Below are 13,997 nucleotides of genomic sequence, written 5' to 3'. Positions count from 1 at the left end.
AGCCAACCGCTCACCCCACCCGCAGTCACAAGCGGCCACTGGGTGGTGTAGGAGACAGGCTATCAGCTCACAGTCTGACAACAGGGGGACTTTGACCCCAAAAGGGACTGTCCCGCCAAGAATTAACTCCTGGAGATCCCCGGCATCGAGTTTAGCTCAAGTGCTGAGTTCTCAGTGAAGGAGGACTTGTGAGCAAGTGAAATAATGCAGTCTGCTGATCAGGGGTCAGGCCTCTGCAAATGGGCGGGAGCAGAATGGTGGCTCTTCATGGAGGGGGGCAAACAAGGAAGGGTGGGACGGGGGGCAGGACCGGTGGATTGCTGTTTGATGTGTGTGGGTTTGTTTATATGTTTGTTTATTTTAATGGGAGAGATTTTGAGGGTGTTTTTATCCTAAGGGGAAGGGTCAATGAAGAAGGAGAGGTTTTGAAGATACAGGGAGTAGCGAGGGCTGAGCAGTGGGCAAGAGCCCCAGGAATAGGGAGAGGGGTGGACTAATCGCAGACAAGGCAGGGACACGTGTTCCCTGAGGAAAGAGGAAATGGTGAGTACGAATGCCGGCAAGCAGGCCTGGGGCACGCAAGCTGAGGATTCTTGTCCTATGTCAACAGTTTCTCATGAAGTAGGGGGCCTAGTCTTCCCCTTAGAGGGAGGAAGTGAGGTAGCAGGGAGAGGTTTGAGGTAAAAGCTCAGACTAGCTGCTGAGAGGACACGGCAAAGGCTGACCAGTAGGATTGCCTGATGGCCCAGAGGCCCTCCTGACACTCGGCCTGGGTACAGGTGCCCCAGGAGGAGCACCCATGGGAGATCACAGGAGAGAGCAGAATCCCTAAGGACCAGGGCAGCTGGAGGAAGCTGTTCAGAGAAGGTGGGAAGGGATTAGAATCAGCAGTCAAGATGGATAACTGAGCATACAAGGTGCACATTATATGGTCAGTTCCAAAGGTAGGCTCGATGGATCCTGGCGTTTTCAGTAAGTCGTGGTGAGACGTCAGACACCCTTGATGTCCTGGTGTCCCCGTGAGTGTTCTACAAAAGGGAAAGACCTAGACCAGCATGAAGAAGCAGTGTGGAAACGTCTGCTGGAGTGTAGAAAACTCCTGCTTAGGCAATCTCTCTCCCAACTGTCCTATGATTTAATCATTAGATAGTAACTTTATTATCCTGAGATGACTCACTTGACACAGGTACTACCACTCTGCAGTTTATGCAATGAAGGAAGAGATAAGAGCAGCCCAGAAGCAATTAGGGAATGTGGAGCTGCATCCTGTCATCGGCAGCAGAGCCACATACCAGGCAGTCACGGAGTTGGCCTGGGCACTCAGGCCCAGCTTGGTTTCCTGCACTAATTTGGGCCATAGCTTGACTCTTTGAAAGTCAGTTTCTGCATCTGTAAAGTTGGAGTTTGCCCTAGAATCTAGATAATTTCTAAGTTGTTGCCTGATTCGGTTATTTTTTATAATGCCATCATTAATTCTATTTATAAATTAAATGCTTGATCCCAGAGTCCAAACATCTCTGGCAACCCAAATCTAGCACTTAGCGACAAATAAAAGAGAAACATTCTGACTGGGACCCCGATGTGGTTGTCATGCTTTGCTGTTCTTGTTTTCAATTATCATCTAGAAAAGTAGCTTTCTCAATTGGGACTTCTGGAATATAAATTGTGGGAAATGATTCAAAACGTCCCCTTTTCACTTTTTCTTGGAGTGAAAATCTTATCTCCTTTCCCTTGAAATTTCTACACTTCATTGGGGGTTGGGAGTGAGATAGGAAATGGGTAGTATTGGAGTGGAGGGGGGGACACGATCCAAATGAATAAAAGGTTAGAAAACACTGCCAGTGTGAAAGATCAAAAGAAATTATGGCTGTTTACCTTAGCCAAAGGTATAAGTAGTTAGTTACTTAGAATTTACTTATATAATCCCACTCCTTCCCATCACCACCACTACCCCCCTTTAACAAGTGGGGTTGGGGGTTATGGAGGGGCACTGAGATTACAGCTGCAAAACTACAGCCAGGTAGACCACTCTGCCCTGCCCACCAGGCAGCATCCACACTCTACAATCCAATCAGATTTTCCAAGGGCCCTGGTTGTGGTAAAACGTAAGGAGAGCTTACAATGGAGGCCTCTCTGCAGCAGTATCTAGAAGAATCCCAGAGGGCACTGAAGTAAACTGGTCCAAATCTACTTCATTTCTCCGCATCAATTTATTTCCCTCAAAACCTGCCACCTTATTTCTCACACCATCCTTTTCCTGCTCACCTTTTACAAAGAATAATCCTGATTCATTGTCTCTACATCCTCACCTCAGTGTAAAGGATTCCAGCTACCTCTCTGCTTCTCCTGTTCTCTCTTCTACCGCTCAAACTGGAGATACGATGCTGAGCAAGAGAGACACGGTTCCTGCCCTCCCCCTGCTTACAATCTAATAGGGGAAACCAGTTGTTTCCTTTACAATTCATCCTCTTTCATTATTTTTTTACCTATCAAATGTTACCCCCTCACCATGGACTAGCCACTACCCTCTTATCTCCCTAACAACCAGCTGTTCTTCTTTTCAATGGAAGCGCACGTGGCACTTTCTCTGTGCAACCTTCCTTTACTCCCCTAAGTAGATTTAAATGCTTGTTTTCTTATGTTCCCACAGCACTCGGTACATAATCAACCTGTTCTTAGTAGGTGTTTGGTTGATTGGTTGGTTTCTGCACTTCTGTCTATTCACTAGGACGGTAAATTCTTTGAGAGGGGACTGTGTGTTTTCTCTCTGCAGCTCAGTGCCCAGAAGAGCACGTATCTAGCAGTGAACTAACAAAAACGTTTTATCTAGTCCATATCTCAGATACTAATACGCCATCCATTCAGCCATTCATTGGTTCATCCTTTTCTCTCTTCCCCTACTCCATCAACGTCCTGACATATACCTCTGAAATACTGACTCTCTCTTTCCTGCTCTCCAGCTTCACAGTTGCAACCTCATACCCACCTTCCTGTTGACAATAACCTGTTCACCACTTTCAGCCCTCCCACCACTGACCAATCTCTCAAGTTGTTGCAAAAGTGATCTTCTAAAGCACAGGTCTAATCGTGTATCTTCTCTCTTCAATAGGATAAAGCCTTAACTCCCTAGCCTGGTTCCAACTCACGGCTCCAGTCCCCTGTCCTACCTCTACTTTGTGACTTACCTACCACAACTAGCCATCTACTCACCTTACACTCAAGTCACATTAAACTGGTACCTGCCATGTTTGTTCCTGCTTCCTTGCCTTTGCACGTGCTAGTCACCCTACCTGGAACACCATCACCACTAGTCTGTCACACACACACAAGCACATGCATTCACACAAACGCCTTTCCCTGGCAAATTCCTCTTTGGGATAGAGGCCCAGCGCAAATGTCAACTTCTCTCTGAAGCTTTTCCTGCGTCTAGCAGACTTCATTTGTTTCTCTCACACTGAACCCACATTACTTTGTTCATACTCCTACTCTAGCACTTAACGCACTGCATTTTAATTCTATCTACACAGCTGTGTCCCCTACAATGCTGTAAACTTGTTGGTGCCCAAGATGTATCTTATTCATCTATGTAATGCACACTAGTCATATAGTACCAATGTGTAGAAGGTTCTTAATAAATGTTTTCACCACTGCTTAAGATGATTGTGAAGTCCACATGTCTGGAAATATTCAAAAAGAAAATACGAAACATTTAACTTTAATGCCGAGGGCACTCACTGGTCCATGGGCAGAGGGATGGTCTAGATAATCCCTTAAGGACTGGCTCAGTTCTAGTCTGATTCTCATAGCACCTACTAAGTACAACAGGCCAAGAACTATGCTAGGTGATTTTTTAAAATCAACCATCTTATTCATTTCTCACAACAGACCTGTGAGGCTGGCGAATTATTTCCTTTACAGTGCTGAAGACAGAAGCTCAGCCAGGAGAAAAGACTTGCCCAAGTTCCTGCAGCCAGCAGCAGAGCCCCCTACTGACAGGCAATTCAAAGATAGGCCTGCCCAACCGGAAGCAAGATTTCTTTAGACATTGAAGGCCCTCAACACCCCGCTGGCCCTAATGAATGAGAAAGAGCAATCAAAGGATAATAAATGAACAAACAGAAATCAAATGAGCCCTGGTCTCTGTTGGGATTGAGCCATATAAAGTGTAAAGCTTAATAAAAACCAATAAGAATCCAAACCTTATTACAACTGCAGTGGGAAATATCCCCTACAGGAAGGAGAAAGATTTCAGAGGCAATGAAGGAAACTCTAATTAGGCCCTCACATCACACTTTACTCAGCAGAATCCAAAGCAAAACTCTAGATGGTGTCCCTGTAAACGGTCCAGTGATTCATTAGTAACTGTCCTTTGAAATAGCTGCCAACTTGGCTGTTTGCTGCCTTCTTTCCAGTGCTGGCCTCACTGGTCTCCTGGCTGGTGTCTGTCACCCCCATTCCCTTCATCCTCTGCCATTTATAGCAAAGCCTAACCTCGATTCCCTGACCCTACCAGCTTCATCCCCTACCAGATCGTTACTCACACTGTGGTCTCAGCCTACAATGACCTTCCCCAGCTTCTCAAAAATGTATATTCAATGGCCAAAGCTAAAACAATTTGAACAATGTAATAAATAACTACAGTATTGAATTATAGCCTGAAGTATAAAATAGATGTCCGTGATTCTATACTGATATAAATAAATGATTAAATAAATAAATAAAGGAGTGACATTCTTTACCAAAAAAATTCCAATTAATAAATGTAGACGAATAAGGGAAATAGAATACAACCTTTATAACAACCACAATAATAATTGCTGCAGGCAAGATCCATTAATGAATGCTAAATCAGTGGGGCAAATGTCCAGGAGAGAGGGTATTTACATAGCCACAAAATACCACCTCCCAAACTTAGTACTGACTGTGGTGCATCTAAAACATCAGCCCACAGATCCTATGACAGACCTCCCTCCAAGAGGTGAAGCTCAAGTCCCCTCACCTTGAATGTGGCTGAACTCAGTGACTTGCCTCTAAGGAACAGAGCATGCAAAGGCAAAAATAGTAACTTTACTGCCAACCACCACCTTAACTATGTGATCAAGGTTAAAATCACCAGCAACCAGTTGTGTGGCCATGATGAGCCCTCTGATTTGTGTGATGAGAAGGACACATCACTCCTGTAATATTCTCCCCAAAATCCTCAGTTTATTCAGGAGAAAATACCAGACAGACTCAAATTGAGGGACATTTCAGAAGATACATGGCCAGTAGTCTTAAAAAGTTTCAAGGTCATTAAAGACAAGCAAAGACAGAGAAAAGGTCAGAGACTAGAGGAGACTAAAGAGACATGATGATTAAATGCACTGTGGGATCCTGGATTGGATCTTGGAACAGAAAAGGGGCATCAGTGGAAAAACTGGGGGAAAAAGTCTATAGTTTAGTTAATAGTAGTGTACCAATGCTAATTTCTTAGTTTTGATAAATATACAGTAGTTATGTCAGATGTTAATATTAGAAGAAGCTGGGTAAAGGGTATATGGGGACATTCTATACTATCTTTGAAACTCCTTTATACATCTGACATTATTTCAAATTAAAAAGTTCTTAAAAGTATACCTTTTCTCTTTCTGCTTCTTATACAAATTTTATACTTCTATTTTTCTAAAATGAGCATGTTTTCCTTGAAAAGTGAGGAACAAACAGAAAGATGTTCACTTTTAGAGACCACTTTCTTGGCGAAGGCTCCTCTCAGGAGGGAGAATTGCTCCTTATGCTGCCCTCCCTCGGGATTTTGTCTGTTCAGCACTCTGCTGTAGCTCTCTGTTCATCCTACTTCATGTTATCATTGTTCAGTGTCTTTCTTTTTGGCAGCTCTACAGAAGCAAGGGCCCTTTTAATCTCACCCAGCACTTAGAATCCAATGAGTGTCAGCTGAGTTATTGTCATGGAAGGAAGCCTCCATCCATCCAAGGCCAGGTTCTGAGCCAACCCTAGCTTCGGGACCAGCCTGCCAGCTGCTGTTTCTCCAGCCTGCTCTGCGTCTGGGGCCTCAGCAGGTGTCTGCTCTGATGTAACGCTATACCAGAGCTCTGAGACCGATGAGTCTCAAGACGATTCAGATCTCTACCATTGCTGGTCCCCACTGAAAATACAGCCTGTATGGTCAGTGATCCTTACCCAGCGGGTTTTTCATACTGGCCCAGACATCTTCCCATCTACTCTGATCTCACAGTTGTTCTCCCTTACCACTATCCCCTGGGGAACCCCATCCACCACTCCACTCCAAAGTAAACAAGCTCACCTACAGCCTGTACCTATCCTCAGAATGTTCTGTTCCCCTCCCAGCTTTATTGGGATCATGGCTCTCCTGCTTTGACGGTCCTCTTGAGCAGGTGAAAACCAGAATATACCTAGAGTAAATCGCTATGGCTTACTGCATACCATGCCCCACCCAACACATAGGTCAGACAGCAAACTTGAGGGAAAAGGCAAGGGAAATAAAGTATGTCCCAATTCTTTTAGATCCCAAACTTAATTCTTTATGAGAAAATAAGCAAGGATTTATTTCTATTCTGGGAACAAATAGTTTCCTGGCTTCATATATTGAGCATCAACTACAGGATTTGCTCGAGAAGAGAGATTCCAAATTCTAGACGAAGGAATTGTAAGAAATGGCAAAGACCAAATGCTGGCCACAACTTTTGGTGCTTTACCAGAAACCTAAAATTTGCACTTGGAAATCCATTCCACAGTTCTAGAACAGAAAGTTGGGGAGTGAAAGTGTCCTTTGTGGAGCAATGGGTAATGCACGTGATGTTTCAGAACCCTTGAGGTTGTGATACTTTTCAAGCCAGGAAAGCAACAGGCTGCACACAGTGCTCTTTGGTGCCCTGTTCAGTTCTGCAGGACACAATGGTCTGGATACATCTGAGAGTCACTTGGATATGCCAGAAGTTGGCTGCTTCTCCGCTTTAGGAAAGCGCAGCTGATACTCTTTGTTTTTCACCTGAAAACTTTCACTATTTTTTGAACAATAAGTAATTGGTAGTAAAACCACATACAAGGAGAGAACGCTAAATATAATCCCGTAGCTAAGGCTGCCATATATGCACAATGCAGGCTGTGCATTAAAAGGGGTGGGGGGGGGGGAGGCTTCACATCACAGATATCATAGATTGCATATTTATTAGTGTGATTTTCCAGAAGGTGGCAGGAAAGCACCTTGTTCTAATAAAATCAGTCTATGATGACAATTTCCTAAAGGTGGAAGTAAAGTGTTTTGAGGAAGGGAATGTCTTTTTCTACATTGCATAAAGGTGCCACGTGGGCTAGCAGCAGCCATGATTTTATTGCATGTTATAAGATTGCTTTCCATTCAGTAACTCTGTCTCGAAATTCTCAAACGTCAGTCCACAGTAAGGACCCACAAATATTCCTGACTCTGACTATTTCTCCAAGAGTTTCCACTTGCAGTAAATCTAACCTCAACTCATATAAACATTTACAGATATGGGAAAAAGGAAAAATTGCATACAAACTAATAATATATCTAGCTAAAACAGTACCTTAAAGCAGACATGGTTGGCTGAGCTTTTATATACAGAAAATCATACCAGCTTTTAAAACGTCTACAATTTGACTTTCCCTGCACAACAGTTCCTTGACCTAGTTTCTCCACTGGCGAGGTCCAATTACGTTACACGGTAAGGCTAAAATTTTGTCCTAAATTTATAATGGAAGAGATTCATTAATTTGCTTTCATTCCCTAAATCAAGCTTACTCTCTGTGTGACTCATGTAATAGTGATTTTTTTTTTAGTAACACTCAATATGTCAACAAATATTTGTTGGGAACAATGACTAGATGGCAAGAGCTCCTACCATATTATGAGTTGGAAATACACTAAGTGAATAAAAATATGGTCCTTTTCCTCAAGAACTTCACATTTTAGTGGAAAAGAGAAATATACGGGTCCGTGATTGTAATTCATGTATTACAAACTAGGAAAGTAACATGAACTTTACTAGAGAGACATGTGCTAGGATCAAGGACGAAAGGAAGAGGGAGGAGTCAACTACATGTGTGGCATCAAAGAAGCTTCAAAGAACTTGTATCTGCTTGGGTTCTTTTGCTGTATGCAATAGCACCAACAGTCTCACATAAGCAAAAAGCAATGTGTTGAAGGACTGTGAGGCAGATCACAGACTCCAAGGAGAAATTGAAGAATTCGTCCGTAGAAAAGACAGGGAAAGAGAATGCCCAGAGGGATCAGAGTAGCAGGAAGGAAATGCCACATCCACCACGCCCCTGACTTGCTTGTCTGCTTGGCCTGACTTGGGGTCTTGTGTCTACCCCTTCCGCTGGGAGAGAGCAGGGCACCGGAACTGACAGTTACACCAAGATCCACAGAGGGGGCCAGCTCCGGAGATAGGGCACTGACACCAGAAGGAGAAAGGATGCGAGGTGAGCAAAAGCAGATGTCCACTGCAGGGGGTCTCACCGGCAACCTGAGTGAGAAGAGTCTCAGTATAAGGAGCACAGAATCCACACTGCTTTAGGCTAAGAGCTGACAGGAAGCAAAGCAGGGCATCTTACTCTGTTAAAAAACTGGGCTGTGAGAAAAGAGAAATGGAACAACAGTAGGAAATAAAGGCAGGATCAAGAGAGGGTTTTTTGGTTCTTGTCTATTTTTATTTATTTATTTTATTTTTTATTTTTTGAAGAGAAGGAGGATTAGCCCTGAGGTAACATCTACCACCAATCCTCCTCTTTTTGCTGAGGAAGACTGGCCCTGAGCTAACATCCGTCCCATCTTCCTCTAATTTATATGCGGGACACCTGCCACAGCACACCTCGACAAGCAATGTGTAGGTCCGCACCCGGGATCCAAACTGGTAAGCCCTGGGCCACTGAAGCAGAACATGAGAACTTAACCACTGTGCCACCAGGCTGGCCCTTGGTTCTTCTTTATTTGTAACCTAGAAGAGATTTGACCTTAATTATAGATGGAGGAAGGAGCCAGAGCAATAAAAGAAGTTTAAGATCTGAGTGAGCCCTGGAAGATGAATTTAATCTGAACAGAGAAAAGTAACTATTGCTGTTTTACCATGCCAGGCACTTACTGGGCCACACACCATGCAAAACAGACTCCACCTGCATTATCTTCTAACACTACCAAGTAGGTACTATAATTACGCCCATTTTACAGAATGGGGGATTAGGTATTTGAAAGCTTTAAGTAAATTGCTTAAGGTCACATAGCTACAGGGGCAGAGCAGATGCATTTGTACAGCAGGTACGTTGCTTCCTGACCCCAAACCCACGCTTTTAACAATATTTTGCCTCTTCCTATAAAACCCAGAGAAAGTAGATAAAGAGGGGTGTACCAGCTTATAGATTTGTATCGGGGAGGTAGGATACGGGAGAGATTCCTGTCATTTAGCTTCACTTTTCTCTGCAAGATATGCCAGCCATTGATTGAGAAATGGGAGGTCTGGAATGGCACAGTGAGGCTGACCAATGAAGGACTGTTACAATGTGGGCTGGGAATGGGAGAGAAATATCACAGGAGAAAAGGCCTGAGGAGCATGCTGAAGACCTCCCTACACACATGCGCGAGCACGCACATGCACAAACACACACATATGCACGCACGCACACATGAACAGAGTCCCCCAAGGTTGCACGGGAATCAGAGCCCATGGCCGTGTAACTCTCTGCAGCACTGCTACCCAGAGGGGCCATGAGGCAGAGCAGCATGATGCTTAAGACAGAGCCATGCTCAAGTCTCACGTCTGGCGCTGTGTTACAAGGCAGCGTGAAAACAAAGAAAACCTTATTCAGAGTAGTAATTTCTCTGGCTCCAAGCTCGGATAATCAGAGGTTATTATTCTTATCCTAGTCGAGTCAGCAGTAAAGTAACGATTTTATATTATATATACACACACATACAGACAGACATTCAATTTCTATCACTAACAACTTCAGTGAGAATCCATCTACAAAGTTATGACCTAAATGTGGCCAACTAACAACATCTTTCCTACTCCTATTTTTTAAAAAATGATTACTGACTTTCTTTACTTAGTCTTTGTTTCTTAAAAATCCATGATGACCAAATACTATTTTTAGAGTGGAGCAGGTAATAATCTTGGGTAATATGACAAAAATTTAGAAATGCCTTAGAGATGTCTGTAAGAAGTACATCTAAAAGGTTTAAAAATTAAGTAAGATGTAGACTTGATAGTCAATGCCTCTGTGGAAGCAATACCATCTCACGAACATATAAAAATCACCTGGAAAATCACTATATTCTGTCTTGAAACCAAGTCCATGATTTAGTATTCAGTAGGAAAAAAAATAAGTCACAGGACAGAATGGAAAGCAAGATTCCAGTTATATATCTTAAAAGTATGTAAATATAGATCATAGAAAATATCTGGGGAAATTTACACCAAATTGTTAAACTATATTTACCTTGGGGATTGGAATGGGGCGGGCTTAGAGTTCTTACTCACAGAAGAGGGGAATTTTTACTTTTCATTTCCTATAATAGTCTGATCTAAAAAAATAAGCCTATATTACTTTTTAATTAACTTTCAACTACTTTATTTGTTTACTTATTCATTCATTTATCTAATTTAATAAGATTTTTATTTTGGAATAATTTTAGATTTACAGAAAAGCTGCAAATACATTACAGAGAGTTCCCATAATACCCCCACCCTGTTTCCTCCATTGTCAACATCTCATGTTATCACGGTACATGTGTAAAAAGTATAAAGCTGATCTCAACATGTTACTATTAATTAAAATCCAGACTTTATTTGGATTTCACCAGTTTTTCCATTAATGTCTTCTTTTGTTCCAGGTCCAATCTAGAGTACCACATTGCATTCAGATGTCCTATCTCTTTGGTCTCCTTTGGTCTGTAACAGTTTCTTAGGCTCTCCTTATTTTTCATGACCTTGACACTTGAGGAAGACAGGCCAGCTATTCTGTAGAACATCCCCCAATCTGGGTTTGTCTGATGTTTCTCTCATGATTAGAATGGAGTCATGGGTTTTTGGGAAGAAGACCATAGAGATGAAGTGCCCTTACAATCACATCATATCAGGGGTACATGACACTGGCACTACATCACTGATGATACTAACCTTCATCACTTGCCTCAGGTAGTGTTTGCCAGATTTCTCACTATAAAGTTACTATTTTTCTCTTTCCATTCTCTGTTCCTTGGAAGTGAGTCACTCAGTCCACCCTTGGGGGTGGGGGGAGAAGGAGGGGGAGGAAGAGATGGGTTAAGCTCTTACCCCTAGAGATAGGAGTACTTACATACATTATTTGGAATTCTTCTGTAAGGAAGATTTGCTTTTTCTCCCTGTTTATTTATTTATTCAATCATTTATTCATATTAATGTGCACCCATGTATATTTATTTTATACTTTGGATTATAACTCAATACACAATTATTTATTTTATTCCTCAAAGTATTCCAAATTTGGCCATTAGAAGCTCTTTCAACATGGCTCCTGTGTCCCTTTGACATGTCCCATCCTTCTATGTGACATTCACACTCAGCTTAAATTTTTCCCTGCTCTAACCCAAAAATTAGCCATTTCTCAAAGGAGCCCTGACTCCTTTTATTGAAGAATGGTGTTTAGAAACCAAGATCTGGGCACTAAGTGTGTGCTTTCAACTACTTTTTAATAAATTTGTTGAAGATTTAATAAGTTAGTGAGTGTGAAGCACTTAGTACCATAAAGCCTGACACATAGCAAGCACTCAATAAATGGAATAAAGTTATTATTGTTGTTATTATTATTGTTATGCACATTTTTAATAAATTTGGAACTTCCAAATTCCAAACCAAAATTGTACCCCATTAGTCATTATATCAAGCCCTAATAGGCCCACAGACTTTTCTATATTTCTGAGACTCAAGACCAAATAAGGTCAAGAAATAGACATTCCTCCACCCTGGCCCAGGATTCTGCATTCTTTGGGAATAAAACCTTTTTCATCCTTTCCTAGTATCTACACAGAGCCATAAAATCAAAAGACTTCCGTGGAAAAAGATGTCCCTTGATTTTTAAGTTTAAATGAAACATTTGAAGGGCATTTAAAAAAATCACTCCCGTATACAAATCAAACTCATTTTGGATCTACAGAGTACAGTTTTGAATTCCTGCCCAAAATAGCTGTTGTTTTGAAATACTGCAATGTCATCGATATAGAAATGGCTATTGTCCAACAGATCTGTAAAAGCCCCTTCAAACAACTCCTCTTGTGTCAGACATCAGTGGCATTGCTCTTATTGAGTCATAGGTACTAGAGAGTCCCTTTTATGCATTCGATAACCAGTAGCAAGGATCCTAAGGGGGTGACTTCAAAGTGCCTCTCCCTCAAGTACTATGGCCAAAGTGGCCACCAGGAATCCTCTGGGCATGAGAATCAGAAAGTGTCCCGTGAGGAGGACCCTGGGACCAATGGGCAGGCTCAGGACACAAAAATAGGAATGAGGAAAAGATATAGGGCCGCTCACACCTTTCAGGGCATTACCTGGGCCCTGCAGAGTTGTTGAGTGGGGAGCAGCGTGGAAAACTCAGCCTGGTTTAGGATCTATCAGAAGGCTCATAGGGCCCAGGGTAAAACCAGTGCAGGTGGAATGCCAGGCAAAAAAGGAAGCAGAAGCTCCCCAACCTTCTGAGCATCCGTATTCTTCTTACTAAACACTTCAAGTTTTTATTTGGTTTTGGATAACTGCTTTTTGCTCTTGGTATCTCAGAATGTACTAATTTTACTTTTGGTTACTCTTCTCTGTCCCAGGGCTACCTTCTTCTGGGCAAGGCCAGTTGATCCTCACCATAGGCTGCAGCCTCTCAAGTCCCCTGGTGCCTATCTAGCATATTTCTGGTCTGGCCCACCTTGAACTTCTCGCTTTTGCTCCGGGATGGCCCCCTCCAGCTGTCTCCTCCAGGTCCTTGACCTGCTCAGCCTTTCAGCTCTATCTCACTGTCCAGAGCAGCCTCTGCCCTTGGGTCAGGGCCTTCAAAGGTCATGTGGCTTCACACAAACATCCTCAAGGCCCTGGAAAACATATCCCAACTTCCTTGAGGAAAGGAGGCATAAGAACCAAAGCAGCGAAAGCCACCTTTGGGGAATGAGAGCAGCGCCCCATAATTCTGCTGAGGTTTGTCTTTCCTCCCCGCAGGAAGAATAACAGGAGGGACCAGGTCAGCAGAAGAGGCAGATTCCTTACTTCCTAACACTGGGATATTGCTATCAACTAAACTTTAGACTTTATCAAAGAGCAGCCAAGAGGTAGAGGGCTTCAATCCCAGGAGGCCAGCACTGGAAGTGCATATCGTCAGGTGCATTGGTATTACAAAGAGAGCATGGGATCAAGAGTCACCGACACCTGGGTTCAGTTTTTGATCCACCCCTCACTAGCTAAGAGACTTTGGGCAAATCATAGACCATAAGCTTCAATGTAAACTGGTAACCTAATGTTACAAGATCTGTAATTTACTTTAAAATACTTCAGTATAATTTGTATGGTACACATGACAATTAATTTAAGCTTCATTTCTAGGCACAGCTAGCTAAAGTGATATCTGGAATATACAGTCCAGGTGTGAGGGGTATGTGCCAGCCAGCATATATCAATTGACATAATAACCATTGTTATTGATCAATAACCATTGTGGCAAGCTAGAAGTTAGAAATGGATTTTCCTTGGCAAAATTAAAGGTATTCAAGACATATGAGTTAGCTAAAATACAGTAGAAACACTTGAAAAAAGAAAGGATAAGAATCCTCAGATGTACCTCTTAGTGATGTTGTCCGAGGCTCGGGCCCTAATCTGTCCTTGTTTCCAACCGCTGGTTTAGAGGAATTTCTGATCGCATGATGCTTAGAAAAGGACACAGAATCCTACATCGAGTAAAGCTTTTAGTCCGTTTACAGTTGGAGCACCTAAAAGGAAACAAAACTG

The 13,997-nt window shown here is 42.6% G+C and overlaps 1 protein-coding gene across 7 annotated transcripts in view; it reads right to left on the bottom strand.

Moving 5' to 3' along the window:
- Nucleotides 1-13,997, bottom strand: part of AKAP6 (A-kinase anchoring protein 6) — a 503,988-nt gene that overhangs the window by 421,738 nt on the left and 68,253 nt on the right. For 2 of the 7 annotated variants that reach the window (XM_070587794.1, XM_070587761.1), the window contains one exon: nt 13,831-13,978. The exons of the other annotated variants lie outside the window; for them this stretch is intronic. The gene's annotated coding sequence lies outside the window, so the exon portion shown is untranslated. The remainder of the gene's footprint in view (nt 1-13,830; nt 13,979-13,997) is intronic. 7 annotated transcript variants of the gene reach the window in all.

Source organism: Equus przewalskii, chromosome 1, assembly GCF_037783145.1.
Source record: "Equus przewalskii isolate Varuska chromosome 1, EquPr2, whole genome shotgun sequence".
NCBI classification, from domain to species: domain Eukaryota; kingdom Metazoa; phylum Chordata; class Mammalia; order Perissodactyla; family Equidae; genus Equus; species Equus przewalskii.
This window is presented reverse-complemented; position numbering and strand designations above follow the sequence as displayed.